This window comes from Mauremys mutica, chromosome 2 (assembly GCF_020497125.1).
Source record: "Mauremys mutica isolate MM-2020 ecotype Southern chromosome 2, ASM2049712v1, whole genome shotgun sequence".
Classification (NCBI taxonomy): Eukaryota; Metazoa; Chordata; order Testudines; family Geoemydidae; genus Mauremys; species Mauremys mutica.
In genome coordinates, this window is record NC_059073.1 from 185791252 (window position 1) to 185814413 (window position 23162).

At 45.1% G+C, this 23162-nt stretch overlaps 1 protein-coding gene across 13 annotated transcripts in view; it reads right to left on the minus strand.

Moving 5' to 3' along the window:
• The window catches only part of FHOD3 (formin homology 2 domain containing 3), a 650322-nt gene that overhangs the window by 262182 nt on the left and 364978 nt on the right, over positions 1–23162 (minus strand). The window lies entirely within an intron of this gene.

Here is a 23162-nt window from a genome sequence, read left to right on the forward strand (position 1 = left end):
ATTTGCCAAAACAAGGCCTTAAACTTAGCTGATATTAACTCGATGTTTCTCAGGGCAAGTCCCACACTACAGTGCTACATCAGCACAGCTGCACTGTTGACATAATTACTCTACCTCCACAAGAGGCAGAAGCTGTTTTCTGCCGACATAGGTTAATGTAACTTGCATCACTCACAGGGGTGGCTTTTTCACACCCGAGTGACAAATTATATCTACTTATGTGGTAGTGTAGACCAACTCTAAGTCTCAGTTTTTTACTATTGGGCACTGCTCTACAATAAAACAAAGTTTTAGCCTTGAGAAATATTTGTGGCAATACATATATGTTACTTGAGGTTTTAACCAACTTCTACCACTAAGGATACTTAAACAAATTTACCCTTGTCACAGTACCTGTGGCAGAGACAATGCATTGTGATGAAGAATTGAATCCCATTGGCCTTGGTAACCACAGCACAGCAACTCTTTTAAGATGTCTTAGTGGTAGTTTATCTGAGTCAAAATGATTTATTAAGGCTTGTTCCCACACAGACTTATCCATGTACTTAACTTTATGCATTTGAGTAATCCCGTTGAGAGGGAGGGCTGGCTGAATGGAACTCAATATGAATACAGCGGAAAGATAAATAGGAAAACATGGCTATAGTTTAGCCTGCAGTGCGTTTGTTTTATAGTGTTATATAATTAAAAAAACTGGAATATATAGTGAACCTATCATTTTTGTAAGTAATTTTTAGCATATTGGGTTTTTTTAATCAGTTTTTTAAAAGTATAAATATATTGTTTGGTTTAGAAGGGACTAACTACAACTCCATTCTAACAGGAGAGAATAAATTCCCTCGGGAATATACAACATAAGAGAAAATTTATCCATATGGCTTCCGTGGAGCATTTTATGTAATTTCAGTAATCATTCAATATATTTCCACACAACAGCTGTGCCAGTATATGCATCAGGCATATCATACCATAGGAGAATTGTTAGCAATGGCACTACAAAGGGAAATGACAGCTTGCCTCCCAGCCGTGTTACTGGTACACAGGACAGAGTTCATAATTTAGTTTCTTAGGAGACAAATTGAAGAGAGATGGGAGCTGGAGGAGGATGAGCTAACACAAAACATCAGAGAATGGGGGTCAATACCATCTTTGCCTTTCTCTGCAACCAAAGCATGTAATATATTAAATGGTGACCCCCATTTTTCTTTAAAAAGGTTGTAGCCACAAACATCAGAGAAAAAATAGGTTAAAAGAATAGTTATTTTCCACTTCTGTTTGGCAATGAGATCCCAATCAGTCACCATTACACTGGTGCCTGAGTGCCTCATAATGAAAAAGGCTTAACCAGCAAACAGAACATGACTTTGCTATATTTTGTCTAATGATATACTCTAGTAGGTTTTGGACTGCTCCACTTTAAGGTTATACACAGGAAAAGAAAACAATCCTACAATTTAATACAGTAATTTTTAATGATATCATTTCATTCCTCATTTCATATTCCGGTACTATAAAAATAAATATACATGATTTCCTGTGGGTATCCCTACAGTTAGAATTATACATCAGACACACTCTAATACAAATGTAAAATAACAGACCATTATGCAACTATTTTCACAGGAATTAAGGCTGCCTTTGGCATATATTAGAAGAATTTCAATACACGTCTCCTGGCACCCATGTTCTAAGGATATGTCTATACTAGCAAATTTCTGCGCCACAAGTTATGACACTTTTATTAAAACGCTGAAATTAAACCGCTGTTGCGTGTCCACACTGTGCTCCTTGTGTGCTGGAGTGCATCCACATTAGCAGCTCTTGCAACGGCAAAGACAGCAGTGCATTGTGGTGAGGGCCGCATTGGGTTTCAGAAATTGTATGGAGGGCTGGTTAGCGGAGGCTGTGCCTCCCCAAACAGCCAGGCATGGTCCGGCCCCGCACCCTATCCGACCCCCCCTGCTGCTCACCCCTGATGGCCCCTGGGACTCCTGCCCCATCCAACCCCCTCTGTTCCGACAGGCCCCCCGGACCCCTGCCACATCCATCCCCCCCGTTCCCTGTCCCCTAACTGCCCCAGACCTCCCCCACCCCTAACTGTCCCCCGCTGCCCCATCCAACCTCCCCCCTCCTTCCTGACTGTTGCCCCCGGGACTCCTGCCCCATCCAACCACCCCTTCTCCCTGACCGCGCCTGGACCTCACTGCCCCTAACTGCCCCCCATCCAACCCCTCCTCTCATTCCTGACTGCCTCCCCCTGCCCCATCCACCCTTCCTGCTCCCTGACCACCCCTGGAACCCCTTCCCCTGACTGCCCCCAGCTGCCCCATCCAACCCCTCCTCTCCCTCCTGACTGCCCCCCGCCAGGACCTCTGCCACATCCAACCACCCCTTCTCCCTGAACGCCCCCAGAACCCCTGCCCCCACTCAATCCCCCCTGTTCCCCACCCTCTGACCACCCTGATCCACACCCCTGACCACTCCCAAACTCCCCTGCCCTCTATCCAACCCCCCTTCCATGCTCCCTTTCCCCTTACCACGTTGCCTGGAGCACCGGTGGCTGGTGGCGTGGCTGGACCAGGACAGGCAGCCGTGCCGCTCGGCTGGAGCCAGCCACGCACCACGCAGCTCATAGCACCAGGTCAGGCCAGGCTCTGCAGCCCCACTGTCCAGAGCGGGCACAATGAGCTGAGGCTGCGAGGGAGGGGGAACAACAGGGGAGGGACCGGGGGCTAGCCTCCCAGGCCAGGAGCTCAGGGGCAGGGGAGAACGGTCCTGCAGGCCGGATGTAGCCCGCGGGCCATAGTTTGCCCACCTCTGTCCTATTGCCATAAGAAAAGGAAAAGAAGAAAAAAAACCCTTGAGGTAGATATTTTTCTCCAAGGATAAAAAGGGTAAAACTATAAAATGTCTGAAGTTCATAATCACAAATTGTGCCAGCAAAGTGCAGTATACTGGAAACAGTTCACTATTTGCATGAACCTGTGTGGAAAAATTAACCATCCTACTTTCTCTTTTCTTTTTTGAATAATAATTCTTATCTCTTATATAGGGATTTTCATCGATATACCTTAAACTACTTTACACAGGAGATATATATTTTTATGTCCATGTTACAGATGGTGAAACTGAGATACAGGGAGAGAAGCTGTCTTGCACATGGTCATGCAGTGAGCCAGTGACAGAACAGAACCCAGGTAACTTGAATCCCAATCCAGTGCCTTATCCACTGCCTCTGTCTGATGGTTTAGCAATTCTGAATGATACAGATGTTGTCTGCTGCAGATAGGACCAAGGGAACTTGATAAATATTCTTACCAGTTTATTGTTCTTTTTTGGGTGCCTTCACTGAATCTTCATATGAAGAATAAAGGCAGTTAAAATACCTTTTATTTACTCACATTTACATGGTCACAATTATTGTGCTGCGCAAAAGGATTGCTACACAAAACCTTAAAGGCAGATTGCGGTAATATTGTTTTGTAAAACTGAAGCTGGCTCTTCAACACTGATGCATGTGGTTTACTGGAAGTTATGGCAATCTAAAGATGATTTGAGACATCAAGGGTTGAAATTCTCAACACTGAAGAGATGTGAAAACTGAAATTTCATTTTCTCTTTGGAATCAAAAACCTCCCAGTTTCATTTGACTACAAAACAGAGCAGAAGTCTTTTTGGAAAATACAGTATGACGCCTTTCTTCGTCAGCAGCAGACAGAATGATTTAGATATAAAGTTCTTTCAAGCAATTAAAGCATATAAAAAGCCTTCAAGCAGCTCCAATGTGGTTCTTTTTGGGAACACTGTAGTGGGGAGGAGGGAAATGCAGGCACAAAACAAGAGCTATGTTTGGAAATACCACAACCCTACATATTCTTCTTAAAGTACATAGTGAGTTGCATAATGGCATTTCAAGATGTGCAGTAATGTGTTTGTGGTTCTCACAGTATAGCGCAGTAAGCAGGATGTTTTTGTCTTAATGTTTTTACAGTAACAATGTTTAAACAAGCAAGACTGAAATAAGGCTGTCGAGTGACACTGCAGTGATCCACAGAACTCTGGTTTTCATTCACAGATGGATCTCAGTTTTTCCAGAGTGTCTGTGCAAGGAACTGCGTGTTTTAAGGGTGATGATCATGCTTCCATTGAAATCACTGGAAACTCCCACTAACTTCAACAGAGGCAGGATCAGGTCTTTAATGACTGAAGACAAAAGTCTGATTACTTATGAGAATCAACATACATTTCTACACTGAAGTGTTTTTGTTCAATAGACTATGACAACATGACAGGCAAACAACATAGGCAGCTTTCTTTGTTTATAAGCCTTCTAGTATAAATGTACAGGGCCTGATTCTCCTCTCACAACAATGTATGTCAAAAGAAACTCCCTTTGAAATCAGTAGAGTTATAGTGGGGTGAATGAAAGGAGTAACTGGGCCCGCTCTATCTTAGCCTGGAATGTGGTGCTGAGGACTTCACAATCTTCTGTACGAAAGACTCACTTCAGTTTAGCAATTGAGAGTTAAGTTCACCCATTTTGGCACAATGTAAATGTGAATACAAGTGAGTTTGTGAAACTGTGCCTACGCTCCCAAGGCAGCAAGGGGAACTGCAGCTGTGGGGCATTCCCATCTGGAGAGACTAGTGTTTGGATCATCATCCTGCCTGGGGTTCTTCTGGGAAGAGCAGCTTCAGTATTGCCAACTCTTGCAATTTTATCGAAAGTTTCATGGTATTTGGTATTTTACTTAAAGCCCCTTGACCTACAGTGACGTCATTACCTAAAAATGTCAGTTTTCATTTAAAAGAACAAAGTAGTAAGTTTCTAGCCCTCATGGTTGTGGAGACAAGCTTGAAAACCCTGACCCAAATTTAGCCTAAAAATCTTTGTAACCAGAATGCACCGATAAAGAACCCAAGATTTATTATTTTTAATATGTCACGTTTTAAGCCAATCTCATGATTTTGGAACATTTGGGGTTGGCAATGTGGCATCTTGGACATGTCACCAGACAGCAGCGGCCCAGAAGACACACTGAATCAGTGTATCCCCAGCTACATTGGTCATATTCTTGCCCCCACGCAGCGTTGCTCAGTTTGTGACTAAGCTAGCTGGCTGAGAGCCTCCCAGAGAGCTGAAGTTATGGATGACTCACTCCACTGCACGCGACCTCGGGGCAGACTTTGTGTTAGTGGGAGCTCTGGATTATATCCAGCCCAGCCCAGCGAGTTGTACAGTACCCTGATCTGGAGTTGTAAATCAACACAACAGTCAGTACTGGTAGGCAGTCCCCAGAGCCAACAAATGCGCTCCACTCGAAATACAAGATATTAGGCAGGTAAAGGCAAACAAGCCCACCCTATAAGAGACCATATTCACTGCCTAGATTTCCTTTCCCTTCTAAAATGTGCACAGGAAACACTCTATAAATGGGAGAAGAATCTGAATCAATAACGGTATCTACAGCCAGCCTTTGACCAAAACTTTAAGGTAATTTCTATTTTCTATTGCAAGGAAGCAATTCCCATCTAAACTTGTATGAAATACACAATAACATGATTCAACAGCTCCTCATTTACTAATAGGAATAGCCTCCCAGCTTTCTTTTTGTTCTTTATTCACACATACAGTAAGTACACAGACCTGCATTATTTTATTCCTCCTTCCTTGCCATGGCCTTGGTAAGCTTGGAGAGAAACGAAGGTTTTACATTTCTCATATTGAAGTAAAGACTTATTACTTTTACCTTAGAGTAATTGTGGGTCTTTGAGATATTTTAGCTACCATGGATCCCATTGCTGGTGTGCATGTGCCTCCTGTGCACAAGACTGGATTTTTTTCAGTAGGAGTGTCCGTCAGGGCATGCATGAATCCTGTGCCTCCAGTAATAAGGGCACAAGGGGCGGAATGGCAGCGACCCTTCCTCAATTCCCTCCCAATTCAAAGCCCGTGTTGCTGAGAACTCTGAAAAGCGGGGATGGAAAGTGGGTCATGGGATCCACACTTATTACAACATCATGAAGAACCGCAGTTACTAAAGGGTAGGTAACTGTTCTCTCTTTTTGGAGTACGTCAGTGTCGATCCCACTGTAGATGACTGGCAAGCGACATCCCCTTAGCGTGGTGGGGACGGAGAGTTTCAGCTGCATCAGTCAAATAGGGACTTTGCTCTCTGACCTACCAGCTAAATCCAAGACATCATGTTTGACAAATGTCAGTGAATAATTTGACATTCCTGCCTTACAAATTCCTGTAGCAGGTGGAGGATATTGCTCAAGCTCTGGCGGAGTCAGCCTTGATATTTGGTGGGAGAGTTACACCAGCCAGCTAGTAACACAGTGAGATGCATTGTGTTATCTATTTCAATATCCTGTGCAATGAGATAACCTGAGCTTTAGAATGCCTGGTTATGGCTGGAAATAGATGGGACAACAGTTTAAATGACTTTGTCTTGTCATTGTAATAAAGTAAAATCCTGGATACGTGTAGTGTGCGTAATTTCTTTTTCCCCAGTAACAAGTATGGGAAAGATCAGGTAGGTTGATTCAGGTGAGATTCCTGCACCCCCTTGTCCCTACATGGGAGTGTGAGGGGTTCCCCCTGGGGTGCCAATTGGAACTGGGGTACAACTGAGACCCCGACCCACCAGCCTGGGCTGCCTTTCACACTGCACAGCTGTGACAAGCTACAAAGCCCTCTGGCCTGCACTTTCACCAGCCCCTGCATGGGAAGGCTACTCCCAGCTCCTCAGGCATACACCCCCTCTGGAATATAAACCCAAATTATACCGTCTTGTGCTGCACACTGTAAGCTCATAAAATTCGCCCCCTCCCTCAGTCTGGAGAGGAATATGCAACAGCCTTTTGCCCCTGAGTTATGATTTTCACACACTTCATTCCAACTAACTGGTTTAGATAAAGCAAAAACAAGTTTATGGACTAAAAAAGATAGATTTTAAGTGATTATAAGCGATAGGAAACAAATCAAAGCAGATTACCTAGCAAATAAACAAAAACACAAACTAAACTTAACATACTAAATAGATTGGATATGAATAAGCAGATTCTCACCCTGATAATGATACAAGCAGGCTGCAGATTCTTAAGTGGCAAGCTGCACTTGCTTTACAGCTTGGAATCCCCAGGTGTTTCATACACAGGCCAAAAATACCTTTAGCCTGGGTCCAGCACTTCCCCCAGGTCAGTCTTTTCCCTCAGGTGTTTCCAGGAGTCGTATTGTGTGGGGAGCGAAGAACCCCAGATGATGTCACTTCCTGCCTTATATAGCTTTTGCGTATGGTGGGAACCCTTTGTTCCCAAAGCTTGGTTCCCAGACCGGTCTGTGGAAAAATACTGACATCCCAAGGTGGAGTCTAGAGACATGTGGTCTTGTCACATGTCCTTGTAGAGTCATAGCAGCTATTAATCGGAGGCTGTCTGTAGCATTCTCAGGTGGGAAATAAGCTTGTCCTAAGACCTAATGCTTTTTCCTAATGGCCCTTTCCCACCCACTATCAAGACTGAAAGCATCTTGTCTAGTGGGCGTTACCCAGGTGTAACTACACTTAAAATACAGCTACACAGTCAATATTCATAACTTCAGATACAAAAATGATACATGCATACAAACAGGGCAATCATCTTCAGCAAATCATAACTTTTCCAATGACATCTCACATGACTTATCTTGCATAAAACACATTATAATTATGTCATAATCATATCATCATACTATCGCTGTGAAGAATATGGGGTGCAGTGTCACAGGGGGATCAGCCGTAACTGCCTGAAGCTCACTTATTCTTCTGGCCTAAGTGATAGCCACTAGGAAGACAGTCTTCACCATGAGGTGGTGCAAGAACCATTCTGACAAAGGCTCAAATGGAGGTTCCTGGAGCCTCAGGAGGACTAAATTGAGTTTCCAGGCAGGGATTCTCTTTCCTGTGGCTAAATAAATAATATCTCCTTGAGAACTTTAATACCAGTGGATGAGAAAAGAATGAACATGACTGCACATAGAAAACTGAAATCACTGTGAGCCAGTCCTTCTCCCAGTAGTTTTCCTGCTCTGTATCATGGACCTGAAGGGAGCAGTCTCTGTCTGTGGTAGTCAACCAGCCAACAGCTACACTGTCAGGTACAATGACTTTGTGTCTGGATGGAGTATCTGGCCACGGTTCTGTGACATCCAGTCCAAGTGGGCTGGGAACTGGACTGGGGGCTGAATGGGCATGTGTATTCCAGATGCCAACAGCAAAAAGGCCCATCACATGGTCACAACTGTGGCCAAGTCCTTGTGGTTATGTCAAAGGTGACCATCGCTGCCTATAGGACTTTTCTGGCACACATTTGGTCTTCTTTAATTCTGTCTCTTAATTCCACTAATTAATTAGTTAATTAATTAATAAAGGGAGTCACCCTTTCCCATATTGGGAAAGTATATCTGGCAAACAACACTGGCAGATTGCCACACGGAGTTGCAGTGAGGCAGATGAATAAACTTTGTACTCAGAAAGGTTCAGCTTTTGGGGTTTTTGTCCTTGGGTGTCCCTTTCATCAATTTTGACTTTTCCTGGACTGCTGCAATAATCAATAACCTTGGGTTGAATGGAAGGGTGTAAAAGTGCTTCAAGCTTTTCAGAAGTACCTGATAACGTTTCTACATCCTTTTAAATATGGGCTGATTGGTATCTGGGATTTGCTAGTGCCTCTTGGCTGGTTCAAATAAGTCATCATTGATGAGGAGAATGATCATGGCTGGGGCTCATGCAGTGAATGTGAAAGAATTTATGAGATTTCTCTTGTCTGGCCATGGCTTCAATATCTAGGATACCTCTGCAATGCAAGCTAGCAGGTCCTGAAAAGCTTTAAAATAGTCAACCGCCAGAGTGGGTCTGGTACAACTGTTTTTTCTCAAGCAATGATGACAATTCTTTTGGCAGAAAACTGCTTTTCCTCTGGTATCCCCAGCTCTTGGGTGCTGACATTGGGTTCAGGTGTTGGTGGCCTGGGTAGTGATGTCATAGGAAGCCTGATTTCCTTCTCCTCCTGGACACACAGGAGCAGGATCTGCTTCAAGAAACCTGAGGTGATAACCACCAGGAGGGCCAGTATGGCCAATACAGCATGTTTTATGAGTACTGACACAGTTGTGGCTGGTCATCCCAATGCCACTCATGCTGCCTTTGTGGTGGCAGAAAAGGGATCTCTAGTAAAAGCTCTACAGTTGCTCTTCCAAGGTAGAGGAGAGGCATCCTTGCTCAACACTGAAGGCATAATCCAATAATGATGGATAAGAGTAAGATTCTCCAAACGGTAGCACATTGGAGTGTGGTTCCATGACATCCCCAATGGAATGTCAACAGTTCCACAGGGCATGACTTGGTCCCATAATTGGCCCCACAGTCAATGTTAGTGTCTTCGTTGGTCAATGTCAGTTTACCATGCACCACTCCTGTCTTAGCAGAGGATTTATACACTCTGTCCTTGGAAGATTGATGCATCTTTTCCTTATGGGACAGTGTTGCCTGATGCTTGGAACCATGTTTGGGCTCTGCTTGGTTCTGAATTTCAGTCTCACTCTTGTTTTGGGGTGCTGGTGGCTGCCCTCATGATGCCATTGTAAGTGCTGTGTCAACTAGACAGCACTGGAGGTGTTGGTGGCAATACTAAGGAAGTTGTCATGGGTGTTAGCATGGTGGTGCAGATTTTGATGATATTGTATTTCCTGCTTTCCTTTCATTGCTGGACCCCTGGGCAGAGCTATCCCATCCATAGGGCAGACTGGGGCAACTGCCCCGGGCCCCACACTTTGGGGGCCCCTGTGCTTCAGGGAGATGGGGGGGGACAGGGCTCTGGGGACTAGCGGGGGGCCTGGTGCTGGCAGCAGGGGTCATGCCTGTGCCCCGCACTCACCAGCCCAGGCGTTTATTTATTTTTCTTGCCTGCAGCCTCTTGGGCTCAGGCTCGTCTCTGTGGCAGCAGAAGCGAGTGACCCTGACCCAGCCCGCTCAGCTCCACTCTGCCGGCTCCCAGCATGGCCTGCTGCCTCAACATCCTAGCGCTCCCCAACCACTAGTGCCAGGGCAGTGCCTGACCCAGGTCGACTCTGACCCTGCCCTTCCTCCTCGGATGGACCCTTCCCATTTCTGGCAGGACCCACCACCAGCACAGGAGGCCCCCTTGCCCCTAACACAGGTGAGTGCCAGCCAGTAGTCTCCATCGTCCCTTGCCTGTCACCCAGCACTGGTGTCCCCCAGTGCCCAACACCTCCCCCTTCCACTGCCCTTTCTCCCCTCACTGCCCTTTCTCCCCATCCCCCAGCACTGGGTAGAGTCCTCCAATGCCACCTCCAAGCCAAGGCCAGCCCTTATCACCCCCTTGCCTCAGCATCCTCCTTGCCTTTCAGTTCTCCAGCCTTGGGGTCCCCCTCCCTGCAGTACAAGGAAAAGGTGGGGTGAGACACTTTATGCTAACCACAACTCTGCTCTCTCCACCACCCACCAGGACTGGGGTCCCTCAATCCATCTGCTTTTCTGCCTCCCCTCCCCCTCCCAGCCCCCAGAGAAAACAGATCTTAGAGCCCCTCCTCCCTGCTGGAGGGTCCTGGGGTTCCCCAGCACCAGGGCACATATAGGCCCTCCAAGAGCCACCCAGTTCCCGAGACCTGAGCTCCCAGTGTTGCGAATGTGTAATTACATTTTTAAAAAATCCACTGAGGGTAGCGAAACCATATGCACCTGGGAAGTGAATTTGCTGCAAGGAAGTCCAGGAAGGTAGATTTCAGAATGTAAGCGGCACGGTGATTTTTTTTTTTAATTATATGAACTTCATTATAATTATACAGCTGGGCGCTATCAATATTTAATCTACGGCTAACAGCTGCCCTTGAAGATCACTGTAACCGGATTTCACCTGTAAAAACAGGCTGATTTGCCCCGGCCACCACACCGCCTTAGGGATGGCCCTGCCCCTGGGTATGGTGTCTGCTCATGGAAGAACTCACTGACGATAACCCTTTTGGTTGTTCTTTGTTAGTGGTCATCTCTTCGGGGTCTGAAGTGATGCCCATCAATTGCTTGAGTAGGTGTAGCTTCAGTCATGTGTTCAAAGACTTGCAAATTCTCAAGGAGAAGGATTTGCACACTGAACATCTTTCAGGAATGTGGCTCTTGCCAAGACAGAACAGACATTGATTATGCCAGGGAGGGGAGAGAGAGTATAAACTCTGAAGATGTGGAGTCCGCCATGAGAGTCGTGGTTAGCATAAAGCGTCTCGCCCCACCTCACTGTAGAGGGGGCTACCTACAAGGGGGGGCTCATCGGTAACTTTTCTTCTTCGTGTATGTGTGAAAATAAATATTTCTTCACAAAGTGGCTTGAAAAGAAAGGAATTAATGTCTCTAAGAAGTGTAGCAGGTTGGAAACTCACTGACTTCGATCTCAGAGCCATGGGAAGTAAAAGGAAATTCAGGGAGCGTTGAAGCCGCTCTATCCTTCATGTCCTCATGCAGGAGCATGAGACATCACAGGGCATGTGCACAGCTACTGAAAAAAACCCATCTCATGTGCATCAGCATAATGCACACCCACAACGGGATTCACGTGGACACCTATTCAAAGAAGTTTCTTTCCAAATAAAATTATTCTGGTCTGCATAAGCATATCCGTCCTGCTGTGCTAATAATCAGTATGCAGTCTAGTAATAAATAAATTACTGTCTGGTAATCTCTAGCTAGACGGATTGTTCCAGCACTAACAATGGAACAACGATCTCCATTAGTCATGGTTTGCTATATGTAATCCATAACACAAAGAGCCTCTTTTAAATTACACTTAAACAATCAACTAGACACATACATTCCCATGAGCTATTAATACTGTAATCAATGCAAGATTTTTAAATATACACACGCTGAATGGTAACCTTTTAATACAATATACCAGATCATAGTATTGTACTGCTAATTCATTTTGAAGATTTTAGGAGTTGGCTCTTTACAATACAAGCCCAAAAAATAACTTCTTTAACTGGAATTGACTTAAGAGTCACCCCATTAACTCACATCATTCCAGCTAGTAAATGGAACAGAGCCATCATCAACAAAGTATTTAAATCAAGTATTCACTCTTTTGCTTCTGGCTAATAAAGCATCATGTCTGTCCACATTTTCCATCATTAAAAGAGAGAGTAATCAGATCCATGGAAATAAAATGAACCCTTCATTATTATAAAGAATGCAGGTATTATGTCCTAAATATAAACAAATCAAGCATGCAGTATGATTGGTTAATGAAGATTACAATGTACTTATGTACTATAGGCTGGACCTGGATGTTCTGGATATATTTAACCTAAATGGCAAGCTTGTGTGACCCAATATTGAACTGTATGGCAAGATGGAAATCATGCGGCAAAGTGCAGTACATAGAGAAACATTCCAAACAATGATTTTTTTAAAATGGTGTTTTATTGTAATCAATCATTACAAAAATGCTGATTTAAAAAGCCACTAATTTTTGTGTGAAACTTGCATGTAGAAGGGTCTCTGCTATGTTTTACAGGAAGAATTTTTAAAAGATACAAACTATTGAAAAAAATCCTTCCTGAGCATGGCCAGATCCCTATATCACATCACTAGGGGGCAGGAGATCTGCACATTTTTCTTAGCTGGCTTGACTGTTGTGATTATTTAATCTTTTTATTTAAAAATCTGGGATAGAAGTAAAGAGTGACTGTAGAAAAACTACATATAGTCTCACAACTTTAGGGTCTCGCTGCCATTTCTTGTGTAATTCACAAGTTTCATATAAGTCTAACTAGAGTGTAATTCTGGAATCTACACCAAGTAAGGGGCAGCAGCGTATAGTTGCACCTTCCCAGGAGCAGACAGAGAATCACAGTTCTCTCCCCAGCCTTGCTCTAGGGGCAAAGCAATCTGTGCTACTGGTCTATACTTATAGCAGCTTACTTCCCCCTGTACATTGGCTCAGCTGTGCTGGCCAGTGCATCCAGGGATCTATTTAAGTCCCGCCCTTTCCCATCTACACACTGACAACCTGCAGGGAGGTGGACAATAGCCGCCGCAGGGACACTGCTCTCCTCTCTGTGCTGTACCACCCAGTGTGGGTAAGTCTGTTCAGGGGAGTAAGCAGGTACATGACAGCAGGTTACAATCCTCTCCCCTATATTTTAGTAAAAAATGAACATGCACAAAGTGGTTTTCCTTGCATAGATACAATCCATGTAATCATACACGGATGTGCACCTGTCCTGTTAACTGAGCCTGTCTGAGCGAAACACATCCCCAGCCTAACAGCAGCATCCACAGAAGAGTGAATTCAGCCCTCCTCTACTTGTTCTCCCCCACAGAGTTTAAATGTCCAAATATCATTGGAATGATTTCAATGCTTACATTATTAATCACTGGCTATTTATTTAAATAAAAACAGATTATTATATGGAAAATAGTATTCAAATTTAAACACCCTCAAGTCAGGAAATGGAAAATATATTCTCATCCTCTCATTAACTTGAGCTCATTGCAAATACTGTATATATAGTCTGATATACATTTAATAGCCTAGCTAGTAACCAACATGTTCCATATACGCTATGTAGGCCTGCTAATGTGACTAGGAGCACTTTAACACTTTCATTTCTTAACCTTTTTCTGCTTGAATTCATTAATCTCTTTTAATATTTGTATTACAGAAGCAACAAGAAGTCCCAGTAAGGGTCATTGCCCCAGTGTGTGGAACAGTATACAAAGATGAAATAAATGACAAGCTCTTCCTCAAAGACCTTACGATATAATGCTCTGATTCTGCAATTTGATCCGCGGGGGCAGACCCTGTGCAAGTACCTGCGTAATATATTCAGTGGTAAGATTAAACTTCGAAGAAAGCCAAACAAATTAAAGTGTGGCAATGTATACTTAAGACGTCTCAAGAACTTTAACTCTGAGCTGTAGTGATGTCATGCAATGGCTATACAATTATGATTGGTGCATAATGGTGCCTGTAGCCTTTGATTAAACTGATTTTAAAAATACTTTAGACTTTTGTTTTTGTTGTTCATGGTACCATGAGGTATAACAAACTTTTTTTTCCTCCCTGGAAAATTCTTAATCTCTTCCACTTCCCGTGATCAGAACATCTTCCTCCATGAGGTACTTCAGTCTTGTGGATCACTAGGGACATCACAACTATTCCAGATGTGTGTCAGAGCACCGTGTTTGAAAGTGGCAGGATGGAGAGAGGTAAATCTGTTGTTTTTCCAACATTGCCCAGTAGCGTATATCCTACAAAACTATTGACTACTGGCATAGTGCATTGTGTGTGTGAGCGCTCTCTTTACTGCATGCAAATTCTCTCTCATGAATCAGTCTTGCTATACACCAAACTCAAAGATTATAGCAAAAAAAACCCCAAAAAAACAAAAAAACAAAAAATACCCACAACAGGGGAGAAATACTCTCTCACACAGTGCCAGTCCCACCCTTGCCCCACACTCCTACTAGTTGGTATCAGCACAGTGTGTTCAAAACTGGTTCCATCCAAAATGGCTTTAAAGACTCCAGGGATGGCTTTTCAGGACCACTTACGCTTTGCTCAGTAGTTAAGGATGTGCATTTTTCATGGTTCAATTCCTCATTTTTCACAGTCTGCATAGCCCAAAGTGTCACATTTCATGGGAATTTCACAAAGCATAAAATTACACACAAACTAAAGATTAATGTTCATGTAGGCAGAAAGCAAATCGAAGCCTTCCAGAACCAGTCAGCTTTAAAAACAAGGGAAATCCATAATTTTATGCTGTTATTGCTGAATTCCATGTAGACTATCAGAATCCTATATCCTCCTCGTCAGTAGTCATAACATGAAAGGGCATTTCATATTGTACACAGAGGAAGGAACAGCTCAGTTTATTTGTAGACTTGTAAATTACTATATGGAGGTTAAACTTATGAACTCAAATTTGTTTCAATGCCAATTCCCATCCCAGACTGGGAAGACACATACCCTGTACAATCTGTATTAGGATAAACTGACTCTCTTTGCAGATGTATCATAGATCAGAATCATATCCAGGGATGAGGAAGGGAAGCATCATTTTAAAGTCTAAAAGACACTTCAGATTATATTTTTTGTAGGAAATGGTCATGGAATGCGTTAATAAATCAGTTTTTAATAAAAATGTAATTTAAAAGTGTTCAGATGGGAACTGTGGAAAGGAAATGTTTGTTATAAGCATAGAGGAAAGGAAAGAGAATGCTTTCTGCCTTTAAAATTGTATGTTTTCAAGGTCAAGCTCTTTTGTACAAATAAACAAATTCAGCTAGTCTTAAAGGGACATTCCCAGAGGTGCCAGAGGGGCTCAGCTACTGAACCAAAACAACCCACTGTACATCTCAGGGCTTGGCTACACTTACAAGTTGCAGCGCTGGTGGAGGCTTTCCAGCGCTGCAACAACACCCCGTCCACACTTGCAGGGCACAACCAGCGCTGCAACTCCCTGGTTGCAGCGCTGGCTGAAAACCCATCCCGGCAGGGGTATAAGGAGTGCAGCGCTGGTGATCCAGCGCTGCCCAGCAGGTGTGGACACTCACCAGCGCTTTACCTGTCCTCCAGGGAATAAGGAGGTATCCCAGAATTCCTGTTCAGCCACTCTGCACATCAGTTTGCACTCTACTGCTCTTGGCTCAGGTGACCCGCCCTGTAAATGCCCCGGGAAATTTAAAAATCTCCTTCCTGTTTGCTGCAGCCAGGTGTGGAGTGCAATCAGTTTTAATCAGTTACAGGTGACCATGCCTCCACGCGGCAAACGAGCCCCAGCATGGAGCACTGGTGAATTGCAGGACCTCATCAGTGTTTGGGGTGAGGCATCTGTTCAGGCACAGCTGCGCTCCGGCCGTAGGAATTACGATATCTTTGAGCAGATATCAAGGGCCATGCTGGATCGGGGCCATGATCGGGACGCAGTACAATGCAGGGTGAAAATTAAAGAGCTGCGGAGTGCCTATTACAAAGCCCGAGAGGGGAATCGACGATCCGGAGCTGCTCCCACGACCTGCCGTTTTTACAGGGAGATGGATGAGATACTTGGGGTGACCCCACTGCCAATCCCAGGATAACGATGGACACTTCTGAGCAGGCTGGGGGACAGGAGGAGGAGGCGGAGGAGGCGGCGGAGGCGGAGGCGTGGGGGGGGGAGGAAACCGCGAGTGAAGCTCCTGGCATGGGGGAAGAAACCGCAGATTCCCTGGAGGCATGCAGCCAGGAGCTCTTCTCAAGCCAGGAGGAAAGCACCCAATCGCAGCAGCCAGCAGTTGCAGAAGGACAAGCAGAGGAGCGTGTTACCGGTAAGCGGCTTTTATTTTCTGGGTGAAATGTTTCTGGAGAGGAGGGGGGGTTATGGATGCATGCATGCCAGCCTCTAGATGTGGAATAGCCCGTTGATGTGGTCTATCACGTCGCGGTAATCTGCCTCAGTTATCTCAGCAAAAGCTTCATCCAGAGCGTGGGCAATATGCCTGCGCAGGTTTATAGGCAGAGCCACTGTGTCCCTTGTCCCAGTGACGGTGACGCGTCCGCGCCACTCTTCTGCCAGTGGTGGGGGGACCATTTCTGAACACAGGCAAGCCGCATAGGGTCCCGGGCGGAATCCACATTGCTCTAAAAGAGCCCCCGCTGTTCCCTAGTGACTCGCAGTAGGGAAACATCTTCCAGGATTAAGTCCTGTGAAAAATGTTGGGAGACTCTTTAGTGAAGAGATAGGGAGATAAGATCACCCCTGCATCTGCATTTCACTCAACCCCTCTAGCACTCCAGATTACCCGAAGCAACCAGCTCCCCTCTTACACCCAAGCCCCACTTCTCCCCATATAAGCACTGCTCACTCACCATGTCGTGGCTTCTGTAGTGTTATGCGTGTGGGTAAAAGAATGCTTAAATAAGAACTCACTCCCTCAGTGTAACAATTCATGTCTGGAGATAGTGGATACAATGCTGCCCGTGTTAAATGTTGTCATTTCTGTTTCTACAGTGACCTTGACTACTGGACTGCCCAGATGTTCAACATCACAGAGGCTTCAAAATTTGAGAAAAAATCCCCGAAAGAGCAAAGAAGACATGCTGAAAACTGTTCTTAATCAGTCTGCTCGAGAGAGTAAGGACTTGAAGGATTGGCGAGAGAAAGAAAGCAGGACACGCAAGAGAAATGCAGTGGCCAAGAGGAAAACCACGGAGCGGCTGCTAAGCATCCTGGAGCGCCAAGCGGAGTCTATAGAGTCACTCGTTGCCATGCAAGCAGAGCACTACCGTGCTACTCCCCCACCCGCCCCGTCCTTTGTGCCTTGTGCCCCAATGTCAGCTCAAACCACCTTTCCCCAGCATCCAGGTTCTTACCACCACCAGCTGCCTCCAACACCTGTATGTTCCCCAACCAGCCCTGATACCTACCACCACCCTTACCCTCTGCATTCAACCCCCATCACCATGCAGTATATGAACCCTGAAGTGCAGGATTCATTAAACAGCAATCCAGACAGGGCATATGCAAACTTGTGACTGTACAGTTCACCAACCCACACCCCTGCCCTCTTGTGTTCATGAAATGTTGTGTGTCTGTCTGTCTGTCAAGGAAGTTTTTTTCTTTTCAATAAAACAATTCTTGGCTTTGAAAACAGTCTTTATTATAGCAGATAGTGAAAGATACCTTAGCCCAGTAAAGAAAGAGGCACTACAAATCATATTATTATTATGGATAATAGAATAACAGTGTAAGCAGTGCAATTCACTCCCATGCAAGGCAGCAAACATTATTGTTGGCTTTCAGCCTCAAATTCTTCCCTCAAGGCATCCCTAATCCTTGTAGCCCTGTGCTGGGCCTCTCTATTAGCCCTGCTCTCTGGCTGTGCATATTCAGCCTCCAGGACTTGAACCTCGGTGGTCCATGCCTCACTGAATGTTTCACCCTTCCCTTCACAAATATTATGGAGGGTACAGCAAGCGCATATAACCGCGGGGATGCTGCTTTCCCCCAAGTCTAGCTTCCCATACAAGCAACGCCAGCGGGCTTTTAAACGCCCAAAAGCACACTCCACAGTCATTCTGCACCGGCTCAGCCTGTAGTTGAACCGGTCCTTGCTCCTGTCAAGCTTCCCTGTATAGGGTTTCATGAGCCAAGGCAGTAACGGGTACGCGGGGTCTCCAAGGATCACAGTGGGCATTTCGACATCCCCTACTGTGATCTTCCTGTCTGGGAAAAAAGTCCCTGCCTGCATCTTCCTGAACAGGCCACTGTTCCGAAAGATGCGTGCATCATGCACCTTTCCAGGCCAGCCTGTGTAAATGTCAATGAAACGCCCGCGGTGATCCACAAGCGCCTGGAGAACCATAGAGAAATACCCCTTCCGATTAACGTACTCTGATGCCAGGTGGGGGGGGGCCAGAATAGGAATATGCGTCCCATCTATCGCCCCTCCACAGTTAGGGAAACCCATGTGTGCAAAGCCATCCACAATGTCCTGCACGCTCCCCAGAGTCACGGTCTTTCTTAGCAGGATGCGATTAATTGCCTTGCAAACTTGCATCAAAACGATTCCCACGGTCGACTTTCCCACACCAAACTGGTTCCCGACCGACCGGTAGCTGTCTGGAGTTGCCAGCTTCCAGATTGCAATAGCCACTCGCTTTTCCACCGTCAGGGCAGCTCTCAATCTTGTGTCCTTGCGCCGCAGAGTGGGGGCGAGCTCAGCACACAGTCCCATGAAAGTGGCTTTTCTCATACGAAAGTTCTGCAGCCACTGCTCGTCATCCCAGACTTCCATGACGATGTGATCCCACCACTCAGTGCTTGTTTCCCGAGCCCAAAAGCGGCGTTCAACGGTGCTGAGCATTTCCGTAAATGCCGCAAGCACTTTAGTGTCACACGCGGCAGGCAAATCCATATTGATATCATCGTCGGAATCCTCACTGTCACTTTGGAGCTGAAGGAATAGCTGGACTGCCAAACGTGTTGTGCTGGTGACACTCATCAGCAGAGTCCTCAGCAGATCGGGCTCCATTTGCCACAGAAATCGCGATTCACACAGAGAGTAACAGAAAGACACTCACAATGGCGCCAAACGCTGCTGGAAAGAGTGTCAGTAATACATAGATGGTATAATATACCCGCAAAGCAGAGTATCATACTCAAGTGTTTCTTTCAAAACCAATGGACTGATGTGACTGGGTGCTTACCCCATGCACATTAGCCAATCACACATAAGGGTAACAGGTTAACTGCAGTCATACTGTTTTAGTACTTTTAAATCAGAACAGAGATGTTTGGAAGCCCTTCTTAGCTCAATACCCACTACTGCTACATCCTATCACTACATCTGCTTGTCTCTCCCCACGACTATTAAGTAATCTTAGAATGATATGGACTAAGATGTCACCCACGGCAGGTGTCCAAGTATGTGAAACATCTTTTCCATAGAGAGATCTTCTATGTTAAATCCAAGAGAAAGTAATTCAGTTGCACCAGAATACCTTTATTAGATTGTATCTTTCATGCTGAAGATTACATTGAGATATTCATTCACTGTTATGATATACAAAAGATCCTGTATAGGTGGTTTCAAATGATGGCTACTTGGCAGCCTTTTATGAAATGAATGAGTGGTACTCTAGTATAGTTTCTAGCAGACAAGCATCTACATCAATGAAATCACTGACATCCTTGTTAGCAGGCTCAGCAGACAGACCAAAAATGGAATGTAGCATGAGAATGAACTGTCAACTCACTCTTGGTGGTGATCCACTTAGGCCTGGTCTACACTGGGGGGGTGGGGATTGACCTAAGATACGCAACTTCAGCTACGAGAATAGCGAGCGTAGCTGAAGTCTATGTATCTTAGGTCGACTTACCTCACGTCCTCACAGGGCCGCCCAGAGGGGGGGGCAAAGGGGGCATTTTGCCCCGGGCCCCGGGCTCCGCAGGGGCCCCCAAGAGAACAGCGGAGGCTCCCGCCTCCGCCCCTCTCCTGGAGCCTCAGCGCATCAAGCGCCGAGTCTCCGCCGGGGCCCCTGAGCCCCGCCCCGCTCAGAGCCGCGTGATGAGGGGGCGGGGCTGGGAGCTCCAGGCTGAGCTCAGCTCCCTCCGCTCGGCGTGGAGCTCCCAGCCCCGCCCCCTCACCACGCGGCTCTGAGGGGGACGGAGCTCAGGACCCGCCGGCCACATGCTGCGGCTGTTCCGGCGAGGCGCTGAGACTCCGGGTGAGGAGGGAGCCAGGGGTAAGAGGCTGGGGCCGGGGCGGGGGGGAAGCGGGACCCGCCGCCGAAGCGCAGCCCGGTCTTCGGCGGCGGGGGGCCCCTTCCGTTCCGGGACCCGCCGCCGAAGTGCCCCGAAGACCCGCGGGGGGGGGGCCCCCCCGCCGCCGAATTACCGCCGAAGCGGGACCCGTGCCGAAGACCCCGGGCCCCCGGAATCCTCTGGGCGGCCCTGCGTCCTCATGGCGCGGGGTCAACTGCCGCCGCTCCCCCGTCGATTCCACTTCTGCCTCTCGCTGTGGTGGAGTACAGGAGTCGACGGCAGAGCGATCGGGGATCGATTTTCGTGTCTACACTAGACACGATAAATCGATCCCCAATAGATCAATCACTACCCACCGATCCGGCAGGTAATGTAGACGTACCCTTAGATGGTCAAGCTTTAAGAATATTGCTGAGAAGTTTTCTGAGCAACTAATAGAGGCCCAGGCCCATGCTGTGTTTGTTCTGTAACTAGCAGATGATTTTATATGCTTTTTAAAAAAAAATAAACAAAGAATGAACTACTTTTTATAGATGACTTGAATGCTTAGGAAAAAATGAATCAACTTCAGAATTATGCACAGAATAGAATAATGAATGTTGGGGAGGGTCACAGAGTGGGAGCTGCAAGTTTTGATGTCAGGCCCTGGAAAATGAGAGATGAAGGTAAGCTTCTGCCCAGTAATGTGCTGAATTCTCTTGGTATGCTATTTATTTGGGGTATTCAGCATATCATTCTAAAACAGGGGTTGGCAATCTTTCAGAAGTGGTGTGCCATGTCTTCATTTATTCACTCTAATGTAAGGTTTCACATGCCAGTAATACATTTTAACGTTTTTAGAAGGTCTCTTTCTATAAGTCTATAATATATAACTAAACTATTATTGTATGTAAAGTAAATAAGGTTTTTAAAATGTTTAAGAAGCTTCATTTAAAATTAAATTAAAATGCAGAGCCCCCCGGACCAGTGGCCAGGACCTGGGCAGTGTGAGTGCCACTAACAATCAGCTCGCGTGCCGCCTTTGGCATGCGTGCCATACCCCTGTTCTAAAAGATGCTGGGTAGTTTCCAGTATCCAGGTTTTGTTTACAATGAATGGGGAAATAACAGAATGAGATTCAAGCTATGTGATACTTAACTCTATTTTCACTAATAAACTTGAAATGTGACTATCTGCTTTTATGTTGTGACACCAGCTCAGTCACAACTTGCCACTCAGTGAGACATATCAAGCTGTAATCTAGCATTCTTTATGATGTAATTTATTTATTCATCATACTTACACAAGGTAAACATCATATGTGCAGCTAACCGCTATAATTAGAGGAAGAGCTTCACTGTAAAAAAAGCAAACATTGCACATAGCACTTGGCTTGTAGCAGAAATACTCTCAGCTAATGATAGCTAAAGTTTGGGTTCTGCAACAAGGGAATTTTAATCAACTGTTTCCATTGTCTACTAACAAAACTTCAGCCCTCACTTTTTCCTTCCTCTAACCTCACCTCAACACCTTCAGGCATGGCATGTCCAGTGATAGATATTAACCAGATGCTGTTCTACATCAGATCCATGGCCAGGACTGAGTTGTTTCAGGAATCTGATTTCCCAGAATGTACAAGAATAGACATTTGTTCTAAAGCTGGTGCTCAGGTAACATCACATGCCTCTTGTTTTAAAAATAGGCATAACTGCTGGGGGCATTAGTACAGGTTCTGTTATTAAACTGATTGCCTGCTACCACAGATATCCACAAACCATGAGATGTTTGAGTATCTACATGAAATTCTGACTGATGGAATTGTTTCTGAACTCATTTGGAAGTAGCAGATATTATATAACAAGTGGTAACTCAGATTATTGTATTCAAATTCAGAACCAACTGTGAAATCTATTTTCTGCCGTTACACCTAATGTGATTGGCCTTACATATTTTGTTCTGTTTATCTTTGATAAGATAGATAATATTATTAAACTATTTTGTTCAAGTTTGCAAAAATAAATATATTAGGATTGAGTTAATACAGTAGTAGGCAGAGTCTGAATCCAAAGCAGGAAAGATTTATCATTTAATAATAAATAACTTCTCACATTTACAATATGCTTTTTATCCAAAAGTCTTAATGCAGTTTACAAAGGTTAGGCTCATTTTACCTATCACAAAACTGAAGCACAGAGAAGTTCATTGACATCATGCCTATGGTCTCACAGTGAGAGAATGAAAAATCCAAGCGGGTGTTCTAAAATTAGATTTAGTTCCATTTTAACATGAGTGCTTGACTAGCACAATTTTTGGGGGATTCAATATAACAACTTTTTGCCTAAACAATATGGGTATGAATTGGGGACCAGAATGTGACTTGTGTTACTTTTTCCATAAGGGATGTTGTTATATTTCTGGGTTTCCTGCAGTTATTTCTCATTTGTTTTCAGGGCTATTGGTAAATTTCATATGACAAAGTGATTTAAAATTCATGAAAGGCCTTGTAAAATTAGTAGGATAAATACAATAACCAATTACAAAGACTTACTGCATGCTTATTTTATTTGGTATAGAGCCAAAAAGGCATCATGGAAGCATAAAAAGCATCGCACACGATGTATCTCATCCACACAAGTCCAAATAAATCTCCAAGTTCACAGGACAGAAGAATACAACATGTTAATAGAGGATTGAAGTGCCACGTTGGCTATGTTTATCAGACTGTTCACTCAGGTTTAATCCTATTAACCAACATGTCACCTTCCCTCAGGGTATTTTAGTTCCTTATCCTATGTCTGTCACAACAACCTAGTGCTTGATTCCTAGCCCAATAAAGTCAACAAGAAGACTCTCATTTACTTCGGTGAGCTTTGGATTA